We start from the raw sequence: 12,705 nt of genomic DNA on the forward strand, positions 1-12,705 counted from the left end.
CAAGAGCTAATTAAGAGTAAGTGATCATACTCATCACAATATAATCTTTAGTGATGCTTATGTTTTGTGTTTCTCAATGTGTGTATTCTTTTTCCCCCTACTTTTGTTGAGTGCTGGACTTTGATGGTTGGTGGCTTGGTGCTTTTTCGGATATTCTTATTCTTGCAGAGTTCTCGATTCTCACCCCTTAAGAATTACGACAGCCGACACATATAATTTATTCGTATATATCTTGAAAAAACAGGAGTGGAATAAAACTGTACTGTGTTAATATTAGAAAATAGGAGTAGCTTTTTCATGAATTCGAATGACATGACAAATTATACTAGAAAATACTATAAGTCATCATTTCCATAGTTAAATATTTTCAAATTGATTTGGAAATTTGGAAACAAAGTATTAATGTTTCATATCAAGCTCGCTTCAAAATGAGTATCAAGGTAATCGTAGGAAGTTACATTGTGTCTTAAACACTCTTAATATCTTCTATATCTTTATCTAATTAATGGTGAATAGATCAATTTAAGGTTTATCATTAACTTTAAGAACTTCAAGATGATCCTAGAGGCGAAAGACAGAATCTCTTTTGAGCTTTAGTAAAATGAAAATAGTATTTTATCTTTGACTCAGGTTAGGATAATAAATTAATTTTATTTTACTCAACTACTTATAGATGGCGAAGGTATAACAGATAAATAAAGTGATCGTGAGTCAAGAGTAAGATTGTAAAGGGGCTAATTTAACCAAATATTACTTCGGGCGAAGCATGTTGGGCTTAAACGGCCCAATGACACTCTTAACATGGTGTGATATTGTCCGCTTTGGGCCAAGCCCGCACGATTTTCCCCAAAAGGCCTCACACCATTAAGAGATCCCTACACCTTATATGTAGACTCCTAATCTTTTCAGCTACCAATGTGGGACTTTGTTCGCACACCCAACAAAGCAATACACCTTTTGAAAAGTTAAAGGGGTTGATCTGCTTATTTTCAAGAACTTATTTGCCTTTTAATTTAACTAAGTCTATACAACTCTAGTTCAGTAATTACTGAGTAAAATATTTGTTGACCGGATGAATAGAATATTAATAGTAGCACCAACTGGTATATTGGGTTATAGACAGCATAATCCATCATATCAATAAGTTGCAAATCATGCACGTCATTTTTAAGATTTATGAAATCAGACAGCTTTTAATTAGAATCAAAAGTTTGGTTATTGAATTGAAGCAGCCCATGTTGACCACATGTTGCAAACACATTTTTTAAATACAGACTCTGCCCATCTTTTACGTGGGGTTCGTTGGCTAAATATTCTGCTTTTATTGTGCAAGTTGTAGTGTTGAACCTTCTATATTGGATCCCCAAAATAGCAAACTCTATACAAAGAAAATATTAGCAACTCCAATAGTTTCACTTTATAGAGTTCTAATTATTGTCGGCAAGTGATTGATTGAGCAATTATTAATTTATTATGTTAATTAGAAAGGTTTGCTTGTGAATTGTTGTACCATGTGCTCTAACTATTGTATCAACTTCCAGCTGAAATTGTACATTTGCGCCATCACTTTACATTTATAATAATCAATGAGATCATATAAATTAGGAAAGTGATTAGTATTACGAAACACTAAAAGTCTCTTAGAAAACCAAAAATAGTCCAACTTTTTTTTTTTCTGGTAATTAAAGAAGTTATGTACATAAAATTTGTACTCCCTCCATCTCATATTAATAGTCGTAGTTACTAAAAATAGTTGTCTCAAATTATTTGTCATTTTAGAAGTCCAAAAAAAAATTGATTGTTTTTTCTTTTTTACCCTTAGTAATAATTGTTTATGAAGATGGAGATAATACATAAATAGAACAAAAATTCAATGAAGAGAAATTATATCGTAAGACATAAAGATGGGTAGAATAGTTAAATCCATTTCCTAATTAATATTTTTTAAGGGGCATGTAAAAAAGAAATACGACACATAATATGGGAAGTATTACCGATTTGAAGTTATCCACATAAAAATAACCTGTTTATTAGACATCAAGCCCCAACATTTTTTATGACAAAGCTTTACTAACTTATTTATAAACATATATTCTAAAAGATTAATTACACAAAACTCTATAATTTCTGCTGCCGCTGCCTTAAATGTAGATCCATCCACATTTGTAAGAACATGTACCTGACTGGTACGTGCAAATTATAGGGTTTGGTAAAGGGACAAAGCCTTAAAATGGGTAATAAAGTTGATTAATCATAGAGGACCTATTTAATTTATTTATTCTTAAACGGCTCGGCTCAAGCCATATCTTTAGAAAATAGCCGCTCATTACAAAAACATACCACAGCGAAGAGCGAACCGAGCCGATAACCTCAGCACAGTGCAAACGTTAGTGTTAGCTAGCGTTTGGCCATATATTTCAAATTTATTTTTAAAAATCTGATTTGGGTGAAGTTTGGTTTGAAGATAAAAATGTGTTTGGACATACATTTTCAAAACATATTTTCCAACTTTATTTTGGAAAAACATGTATATAATTCCCAAGTTTTGGGATTTTGGCCCAAAATCAGCTCAATAGCTGATTTTGGAATTTGGGATTTGGGATTTGGCCAAAATATGGACAAAATTTATGGCCAAACATGAGTTTTGAAAATAAATCCCAAATTTATTTTGGCAAAACTCATGGCCAAACGGGGCCTTAATATATGAATTTATTCAAAGTCTGACCTTAATAAATCTGGCGTCAACTTTATTTGTCATTTTAAAAGTTTAAGACACAGTTAGTTATATTTTTCTTATTTTATCCTTAGTAATAATTATTCTTGAAGATGGAGATGACACATAAAAAGAATAAATATTCAGTGAAGATAGATTATATTATTAGATATAAATAAGGATAAAATAATAAAAAATTCTTCTAATTAATGCTTTTTGAGGGCCGTATAAAATAGAAACATGACAGATAATTTAAGACGAAAGGAGTATAAAAAAGTTACTGGATAAGTATAAGTAATATATTTTAACTCAATAAATCAAACAAACTGTAATAAGATCTTGAATAAAAAGGAAAAATGATATTGTATAACCGTTTTTAAAATAATAGCTGAAAAATATTAATTTTTTTGTACATATATACGTTATTGTAAGTTATACACAAAAAATATTCAATTTTATATAATATTACAGTTATTGAATATAAATAATTTGTGTCGCGGGCTAAAAGTGATATTTGTAGAAGTAAAAATCATAAAATTTAAGTTCTAAATTTGCAGTCCAAGTAAAGCCGGGAGACGAGCTGTCGATGTCCTGCCCAGGAGTAAAATGCCACAGCTTTGCCGCTGTTTTCTACGCTACATAACAAAAGAAAGTTCCACGTCTTTTTCTTAGCGCGTGAAACGCGTGACTTTAGCTTAGGTCACAAGGCTTGAAAAACAAGGACAGCTCGCCAAATGGAAGATTGTCTGTCTCGTTCTTAAACGTCATGGTGTTAATAGACTAATTTAACCTTGGAAATTGTCGGTGTTCATGTCTTTTTTGGGTTTTTAGGTTAATCATTTTGTGGCCCATTGATTTAAGGCCCTTTATTTATATTTTTTGGAGATTTATTTTGAAGGCCCACTCAGAAGATTTAGATCCTTTTTTTTAAAAGACTTTAATTATCAGAATAATTTTCGCAACAGCGAATAATGGCAAATTCAACAATGAGTTCGTGGATTAGTGGGTTCGAGATAATCAATGTTTCGAGGTTCAACCTTAAATATATGTGCAAAAGCAAGTATCGTTAGAGTTGAATATATATTTAATATTTATTTTAGCAACTCATAATATTTAAATTCTGAATTTGTCATTAGCTACGAGAAAGTCACTGTTTTGAGACTCATGATGTTTTCATTTGATACGTGATCTCCTTATTGAGTTGCTCAATATAATTGTTTTGGACAATTCACTAGACCAAAAAACTTTCTAAGTTTGAATATGTAAGGGAATGAAAGAAGTTATTTAATTGAGGACTTCATATATTTCTCTCTTTTGGAACTTTCAAATACAGACAAATCTTTCTATAATAACCTCATTTGTTATGATATTTTTTGGTTGCTATAGAAAAGTGTTATTATAAAAGACATATATCATCACATAACATAAAAATTAGTTTTGAATTTTTTTTAACTTTTACAATAAATAATTATTACATAGGAATGCGATACAAAGAGGTCGAATTGTATATGCATATTTGATGAGCAGGGAAAAATTATCCCAAGTTGTGAGTTAGGAGAACTTTGTCTTTATCCTCTTTTTATGAATGATATTTTGGACGGCAAAGAGAAAATTATTAAGCTTTAATTGATATTGAATTGGTTGCTTTTCATGTCACTACATGTAATGGTCCAAGTCCAACCCAAATTTTTAGAACAAACTTTTTAGAGAAATTTTCATAAAGCACTATTTTTTTAAGTGATAATTAGCTATCTATAGATACCATTTGTTATATTATGGATTGTAGATACGTTTTCTGTTGTTATAAGATGTATTAGATGTATTTAAGCTACTGTATTCATGAATACAGTAGCAAAAATAGGCGTGAATCAGGGAAGTCCAGCTAATCAGTTGTTGTATTCGAGTGTATTCGTGTATTCATGGCGTCAAACATGGGATTACAGCTGCACAGATTATTGTATTCACGGCGTGAAACAGGGGATTACACTGTTTTTAAACGGAAAGTGAATCAATTAACATAATAGACTCCTAATATAACTCAACAAACTCAATTATAACACATAAAATTTGTATTTCCAGTTATAAAATAGATTCTCAACCGAAAAATATCCCAAAAACATAGCAATATTCAGACTTATATAATACATCTGAATACATAAATTATATTAATTAAAAAAAATATATAAATACATTCATGCCATATAGCGAGACAGTGAATACAATAAAATACATAGAATACAATGGGATACATTGAAATACAATGAAAAAAAGATAGTGAATACAATAAAATACATGGAATACAGCGAGATACATTGAATTACAATGAAAAAAAAGACAATGAATACAATGAAATACATGAAAATACTGTGAACGCTACTGTGTTAAAACACAAAACCAGAAAACTGTTAGAAGAATAAAAGGAACTAGAAAAACAGTAGAGATTAAAAGATATTCCGAGTCCACAATTTGCTTGTGTGTCCTTAAGGAATTTTAACCCCCTCACATGTTGCCGAGGTAATGGATTAAATCCTCCCAGGATAAAACGGAATAAACCTTCCTGCAACAGTGGCAATACAAACTGTAGGATACCAACGAACTTAAAGAACAAAGCAAAATCACACTTACGAAATCGAGAGAGAGACTATGAATTAGAATGCAGTATTTTCAGAAAGAAGGAAATTCTGTACTATTTTTGGTGTGTTAAAAACAAAGCCATGCCTCTGAATTTATAGGCAATTATTGGAAGAGGTGTGATGTCTGTTCTGGAAAGGTGCCTGTTCAGAAATTCCGCCGCCTGCCGCGGTCCTACCGCGGTTACGCTAGGACCGCGGCCAAAGTGGCTCTCTGAACCTGTAGAAGGGTTCTGGCGCGTTCCTACCGCGGTTACGCCAGGACCGCGGCCAGACTATATTTCTGAATCTTCAGAATTGATCTGGCATTTAATTAATTATTAAATAATTAATTAAATAAATTTTATCCATAAAATAATCTTATCGATCATTTGAAAAATCCAAAGCCAAAGCCAAAGCCAAAGCCGAAGCCGAGCCGAGCGAGCGACGACGACGGCGCGAGGGTTCATTCTCTTCAACTCCTTTTAAGAGCTTTAAGAAGTGATTTTATATATAAGCACACAAATGTAGTTGTCCCTCACCAATGGGGGACAAAGTGCAAGACATAAGCTCACTTCTTCAAATTTTTATTTTTCCCTCCATTTCCAATTCACACTTTTATACTTTAAAGCCCAATGGCTTAAAAGTCCAACAAATACAGCGTGATACGTTGAAAATACATTGAAATATATTAACAGAAAATCAAGTCGCTCAGCCCCAAACTCCGTCGTTTTTGTTCAAGAACAAACCCTAATTACCGGCGAATTCGCCGTCGAGCAAAAACCCTCAACTCTTTCAAGTTGCTCAGCCCCAAACTCCGTCGTCTTTGTTCAAGAACAACCCTAATGTCGTCTCGTCAAGAGGGCCGCGATTCTGACTCGAAACTCTCAAATTTGGAGCACACTTGGTCTTGAAGATCTTTGCCCCTGCCGCTTCGTTCCCCGGTGGTGCCTCTGCTAAAGATGCCATTTTTTGAATTTGGGGCTTTTTCTGATTTTCTGAAAGTAGAAAGCAAGAAGAAGGAGAAAGCTTATAGGTTTTTGGTGGCGTACAAGGAAATAACAAGGAAGACAAAGAGGAGAAGAAAGCGGCAAAAATATGAAAGAATGAGAGAGAAAAATAATACAAAGAATATTTTATGGCTTAAGGGTAGGAGGTAACCATAAATAGATATTTAGCTATAAAAATCAAAAGGTATCTATGGAATATAATTTTTAAAAAAGGTATTTATTTAAAATAAATAAGGTATCAACCTTTGCTATAGGAGGTAAAAATTTCTAAAAAGAATCATTGGTTTGTGCTGTTTCATGTAAAAGGTATGTTTTTTTTTTTTTTTTTCCTTTATGTGTTTTTGGTTTCATAACATATTTATTATCTTTGGCGTACTTGTCAAAGTATCAAGATGACATACTCCCATTGCTTTATTACTTAAAAGAAAACCCTAATCAGTAATTAATTACGCTCGATAATATTCCTTTCAAATTGAGTAGGCTTTTATTCTATCCGTTAAAATTTATTTGTCCACTATACTAAAAATATATCTTTATTTTTATTTGTCCAATTTTCAAAAAATTAATGGATAATTTATCATTTTATACCTATATACCCTTATTATTTTCTAACATTTTGGATTTATAATAGTCAAAGTTAGGTTTTCAATAGTAACAAGTAGGGATAGTAAAATTACGATATTATTTATTACTATTTTTTATGGGGTGTGCCAAGTCTATACTAGTAAATAAGTGAATTTTGAACGGAGGGAGTAATGTTCATTGATATTTTCTTTCACGAATGAATAACTTTCTGTGATTATATCTCAGCAAAGTTCATTCAATTTAAACTAGACAATTAGTTAGAAAATAGATCAATGCATATATTTTAAGCCAAATGACATACTCAACTTACAAATCTTATAGCCAGTGATAGAGAATTTTTTTCTAACAAAGTTGTATAGGTTCAATTCTCATTATTTCTCTTGCCCTTTTCTCATTGATCAATCTTCTAAGTAAATGAAGAAAGGAAAAATAAATATATTCAACTTTTAAATAATCCAATAATTATCGTTGACAATTATGCCCATAGTAAATGCAGAGATCTCATGATATTGAAAATCGTGGGTTCGATTTCTCTGTGTATAACAAATATCTATTTGTACTGCCAGTGGGTCGTACTCGGTAATTATTATTATTATTAATTTTAAAAAAAAAGTCCACGAAATTGACATTGCCAACGCACAAAAAAAGAAAAAAGAAGAAGAAGGTGTATCGCTACTTACCATTAAAGATAATGGTTATAAAAAATGTGCAAGAAATTGGCTTGCTAGTTATTTTTTAGAATCATTAATTTTTGGCCAAGTGGGATACTTCTACAGCTATACTAACTATATATGAAAAATAATTGCTCGCCATAATATTGTCATTCGGGACCAAAAGTAAAATATAAAAAACTCATAGGTATGACATCTTATTATTTGAGGTTGACTCATAACATACAAGCAATAACTTCTGTAGGGGAAAAAAAAAGGAATTATAAAAATGAGATGATATTAGCCTTCTAGCCGACACATTACAATTTCTTTTTCTTGACTTTTGACATATGACAAGTAAAATTTATAATGAAAATAGTGAAACTAAAATTTGATACATTGATTGAAAAAAAGAAAAGAAAAAGGAGAGGTCAAACTCAAATACTATAGATGTGACTTTCAGATTCCTTCATTTTCATTTCTATTTACAAATCATTTATTTTCGATCAATGTCATATCGTAGAGGTTAAGATGGATAATTTATACTTATGCATGAATACGAGCTATTTTAGAAGTAATCTTAGATGTAATAATGGTAACCACCAAGAGTTAGTACTAGGGCGCAGGGGTGTCAATGAATATTTAAAAATCGACCAAACCGACCGAACACGTACCGTGCCAAATCGATTTTTAAGTTTCTTTTAATAAAATCGTAGGTTTTTATATAAATCTATAACTGTATCGATAATTAGGGTAGGTTTTTTATTTTAAGAAAATAAACCGAAAAAATATCGAACCGTACCGAAAATTTATAATATGAAAAATATATTTATATGTTAAGTTTTAAAAAAATAAAGCATTAAATTTTTTGTTGGGCCTTAGAATTATGAAACAGTTACGAGCCAAAAGTAATTAAACTCAAATCCTAATTCTCATACCTATTATGCTACTCCTATTGAAACTAAATTATTTCCAGCATATTCACTACCAAGACACAAGGTATTGTAGCGATTATGAGTAGCAAATTACAATGTATCGAATATGTTTCCTTTTGTATGATTCAAATTTATCTTTTTGAATATTTAATCTTCTATATACTTTATTCTTGAGTCCCAGCTTGGTTAATATCTTTCGTATTTACTTAGTTTCTTTTACGCTGTAGTAAAATAGTTGATGAATCTATACTCTACCCGTCTTTCATGTTTTCTTAATTCATCACCTTTTAAACTGTAAAAATATCTTGAGAGTTTTGCCAAGTCTTATAAAAGTACATATGTTATTGCATTCTACTTCGACTAGTGACTTTTACATGTCATTTAAAAAAAATTACTGAAAATTAACCGAACCGTACCGATAGACTGTTTCGTAAAGTCTAATTTTGGTTATATATAATAGAATAACCAAAAAATTGGTATGGTATAAATTTTATAAAATAACCGGCCGAACCGAACAATTGACACCCCTACTAGGACGGATAAGATCCCTCCACTAAAGGTTTAGGAATTAAAAACATTCTGGTAGGAAGCGTTTTTTTTTAAATGAATCTTACGCTATGCAGATCCGGATTAGTCATAACCTTAATATGAATACCAGTATGCGTATACCGGACATTAAGTGAAAACAAAACAACATTATACTTGCAAAAATTAGGCTCGTCGTTCTTTTCTAATTCTAAATCAGTGCATGGTCTTTAATAAAATCCATTAGCTACTTACTTTTGATAATTTTCTTTATACTTGATGTTATGAATTCAACGAACTAGTGAAATACCAATCACATCTCTCCTTTTTTTCCAATATGTATTCCTACTTACCATCAAAACACGGGTTTGTTTTTTGTTTTATAGTTGGAATTTCACTGTCTATATTCATGATTTTATACCTTTAGTAGGAATTTGTCGTTTTCTTTATAGGAAGATTATCTCTTTCTTCTCTTTTATTTTCCGCGAAAAACCTAATTTTGATAAGGCTTAAATTTTGCTTAAAATTTCAAAGCCACACATATGATGAAAGAATTAGGTATTGCTTATTCTTATGTGTTTCTTTCGTGAAAATAGTACGTGCTAACCAATTTTCGGATTAGTAATTGAAAAATATATAGCCAGCGTCTGCAAAGTCATTGGATTGTCATTATTTTGCTGCAACACGAAAAGTTCCAGCATAATATACTGGAGATTGGTACATCTGTGTATGAACTTTCAGCTCCAACACATGGAAAGTTCCAGCATAATATACTAGAGATTGGAGCACATGTGTATGAACTTCTAGCATATTATGCCGGACCAGTATATTATATTGTAACTCCAGTATATTATGTTGGAAGTTCAGATGTAAAAAATTCGAACTCTGGTATATTATGCTGGAATATTTTTCAGATTTTGAACAGTGTTTTCGTTCAAATTTATCTATACAAGAAAAGTGTCTAAATTTCGATTACTTTTGAAACTGTGACTACTTTTCAGTTACTACTTGTAAATCTGGCTATTTTTGAATTTCATCCGTTTTTCTAGAGCTTATCGACTGTATACTCACATTCACATATAACAATTGTTTTGGAGCCTACTTAATCCTTTTGGGCTTGGGCTTGGGCTAGAGGCTTTGTTCTTGATATAACATTAAGGTCCAAATTTTCTAGGAATTTTTACATTCCTATGCCATGTAGTAAACTATATTACCCTCCATGCTTAACTTTTAATATAATTACCTTTTATATACCTAATTACCATTTATGTACATTTTAGGGGTTTTAATGGTATTAATTAGTCTCCTAATTTAACTCTACCATATATTTCCACCCCCTCCAAGTTTCCCTCTCCAAATCCCACCCCCTCACCCATGTATCAAACCACACCCCACGATTTTCTCTTAAATCACCCACTATTTCCTCTTCTAAAACCAGCGAAAATCTGTAACCCCTCCACCATTGACAACCATTAAAAAGCTTTGAAGCTTTGAATTCGAATTTGGGTTTTCAAATGACATTGTTTGTTGGATTAGATGTTGTTGCAAAGAATTGAGAATTCTCTCTACGTCTCTCTCTATCTCTCAATCCCAAATTTCAGTAATATAAAGCAAAGGAAAAGAGAGCAGCAATTCCACCATTGACAGCCATTAAAAAGTTTTGAAGCTTTGAATTCGAATTTGGATTTTCAAAAATCATTATTTGTTTGGATTGGGTGTTGTTGCAAATAATTGGAATATGGTTTGGAGTTTATATCTCAATTTTGAGGGGTTTTGGTGAAGATTAGACCTGGTTTTGGCTGAATTTCAGATTAAAACTCGAAGAAGAAGAAGAAGATATGACATACATTATATTGCAGAAATTGTAGTAAAATTGTAGAAAAATTATAGAAAAATTGTATTCTGTTGTTTATTTATTTTTCTTTTATTCATTTAACTATTGTATGAACGTTGAACAACATTGTATAAAAATTATATTTAAGTTGTATGATGTTGTAGTTGTATATAACTGAGTAAAAATAATGTATGAAAATTGTAGATAAGTTGTATAATATATAATTAGTTGTATAAAATTTATTTTTACTATGTATAAATCAGATACAAACAATATACAAAAGATATATTGTATAAAGTTTGTATTTAAGTTGTATGTTATTGTAGTTGTATTTAACTGGTAGAAATAATGTGTGAAATCGTAGAGAAAATTGTATAATATATAATTAGTTGTATTAAATTTATTTTTACTATGTATAAATTAGATACAAAATATACAAAAGACATATTGTATAAAATTTGTATAAGAATTGTATTTAAGTGGTATTTATATTGTAGTTGTATATAACTGAGTAGAAATAATGTATGAAAATTGTAGATAAGTTGTATAATATATAATTAGTTGTATGAAATTTGTTTTTACTATGTATAAATTAATACAAAATATACAAAAGACATTTGTAAATTTGTATTTAAGTGGTATTATATTGTAGTTGTTTATAACTAGGAGGTGAGAGAGGCTTCGGCAAAGGTGTTTTCGTCGCATGTTATCAGGAATGAAGAATGTATTAAAAAAACTATCAAATCACCAGAAAATAACTATTCGTAAAAAGTGATTTTAGAATATTTTAAAAAAGAACGAATTATCTAGTACACAAATTTAAAATATTATGATTTTGTAAAAATTCTCTATATTATGAATGTAAAAAGCTTAAGTCATTTGACGGACTTATGGACGTGGGATTTATAGTGTTTATTGGGTAGAGTCAAATGGTTATGGTTATTCCTCTGTACCTCTTGAATTCCGATACTCTTCTATATAAAGTAGTCCAAACGTCCACTATTTAGCAGCCTAATTAAATCATGTATTCTGTGCCAAAAATAAAATAAATAAATAAAGCAACATGAATCGATGGATTTACTATGTTAATCCTTTGTATTTATTCTGACTTAATTCATTTACAAGCTACTCCTATATACTAACATAATATTCAATCATCTATGTCTCAAGTTCAACTATGGAATTTTCTTGATGTTGTATTGTAGGAATTCGAGAAATAAGGAGAAAGACAGAATCCGGAGAGAAGAGGGCAGAGAGGAGAAAAAAAAAGGAAAAGGGTGTAACTAAATCCCTTAATTGAAGGCACTAATAATGGATTGGAGCCTTTTAAGGTGGAATGTATATATTTTGTAAACAAAACTTGTGTAGTAGGGTAATTACTAAAACATGTACATTTAGGGTAATAAAGTTTCCAATAGTGTATAGGAATGAAAAAATCCCAATTTTCTAACTAAGGTTTAGGGCTTTTAACATATTTCCTGTCGGTCAAAAAAAATTACAGTCACTAATCAAATATATATTTGTCGGTTATTATTTTTGGCGGCTGTACGGTGTAGATTTCCCTAAGGTTTACAAGTTCAATTGTTACCAACAATAGTTGTGAATTTCCACATTTATTTTTAGAGAATTTTTCATAAAGCACCATCTTTAGGTCTAATTAACCATTTATAATACCCTTTCTGCTATATTACGTGTTATAGATACCTTTTATGTTTTATACAATGTATTTTATGTATTTAAGCTGTTGTATTCATTAATACAACAAAAAAATAGGCGTAAAAGTGGAATTCCAGCTAAGTTTGACATGTTTTAGCTGTATTCAAGCGGCATTAACGTTAAATAAC

The sequence above is a fragment of the Nicotiana attenuata genome, unplaced genomic scaffold (assembly GCF_001879085.1).
Source record: "Nicotiana attenuata strain UT unplaced genomic scaffold, NIATTr2, whole genome shotgun sequence".
Taxonomy (NCBI): domain Eukaryota; kingdom Viridiplantae; phylum Streptophyta; class Magnoliopsida; order Solanales; family Solanaceae; genus Nicotiana; species Nicotiana attenuata.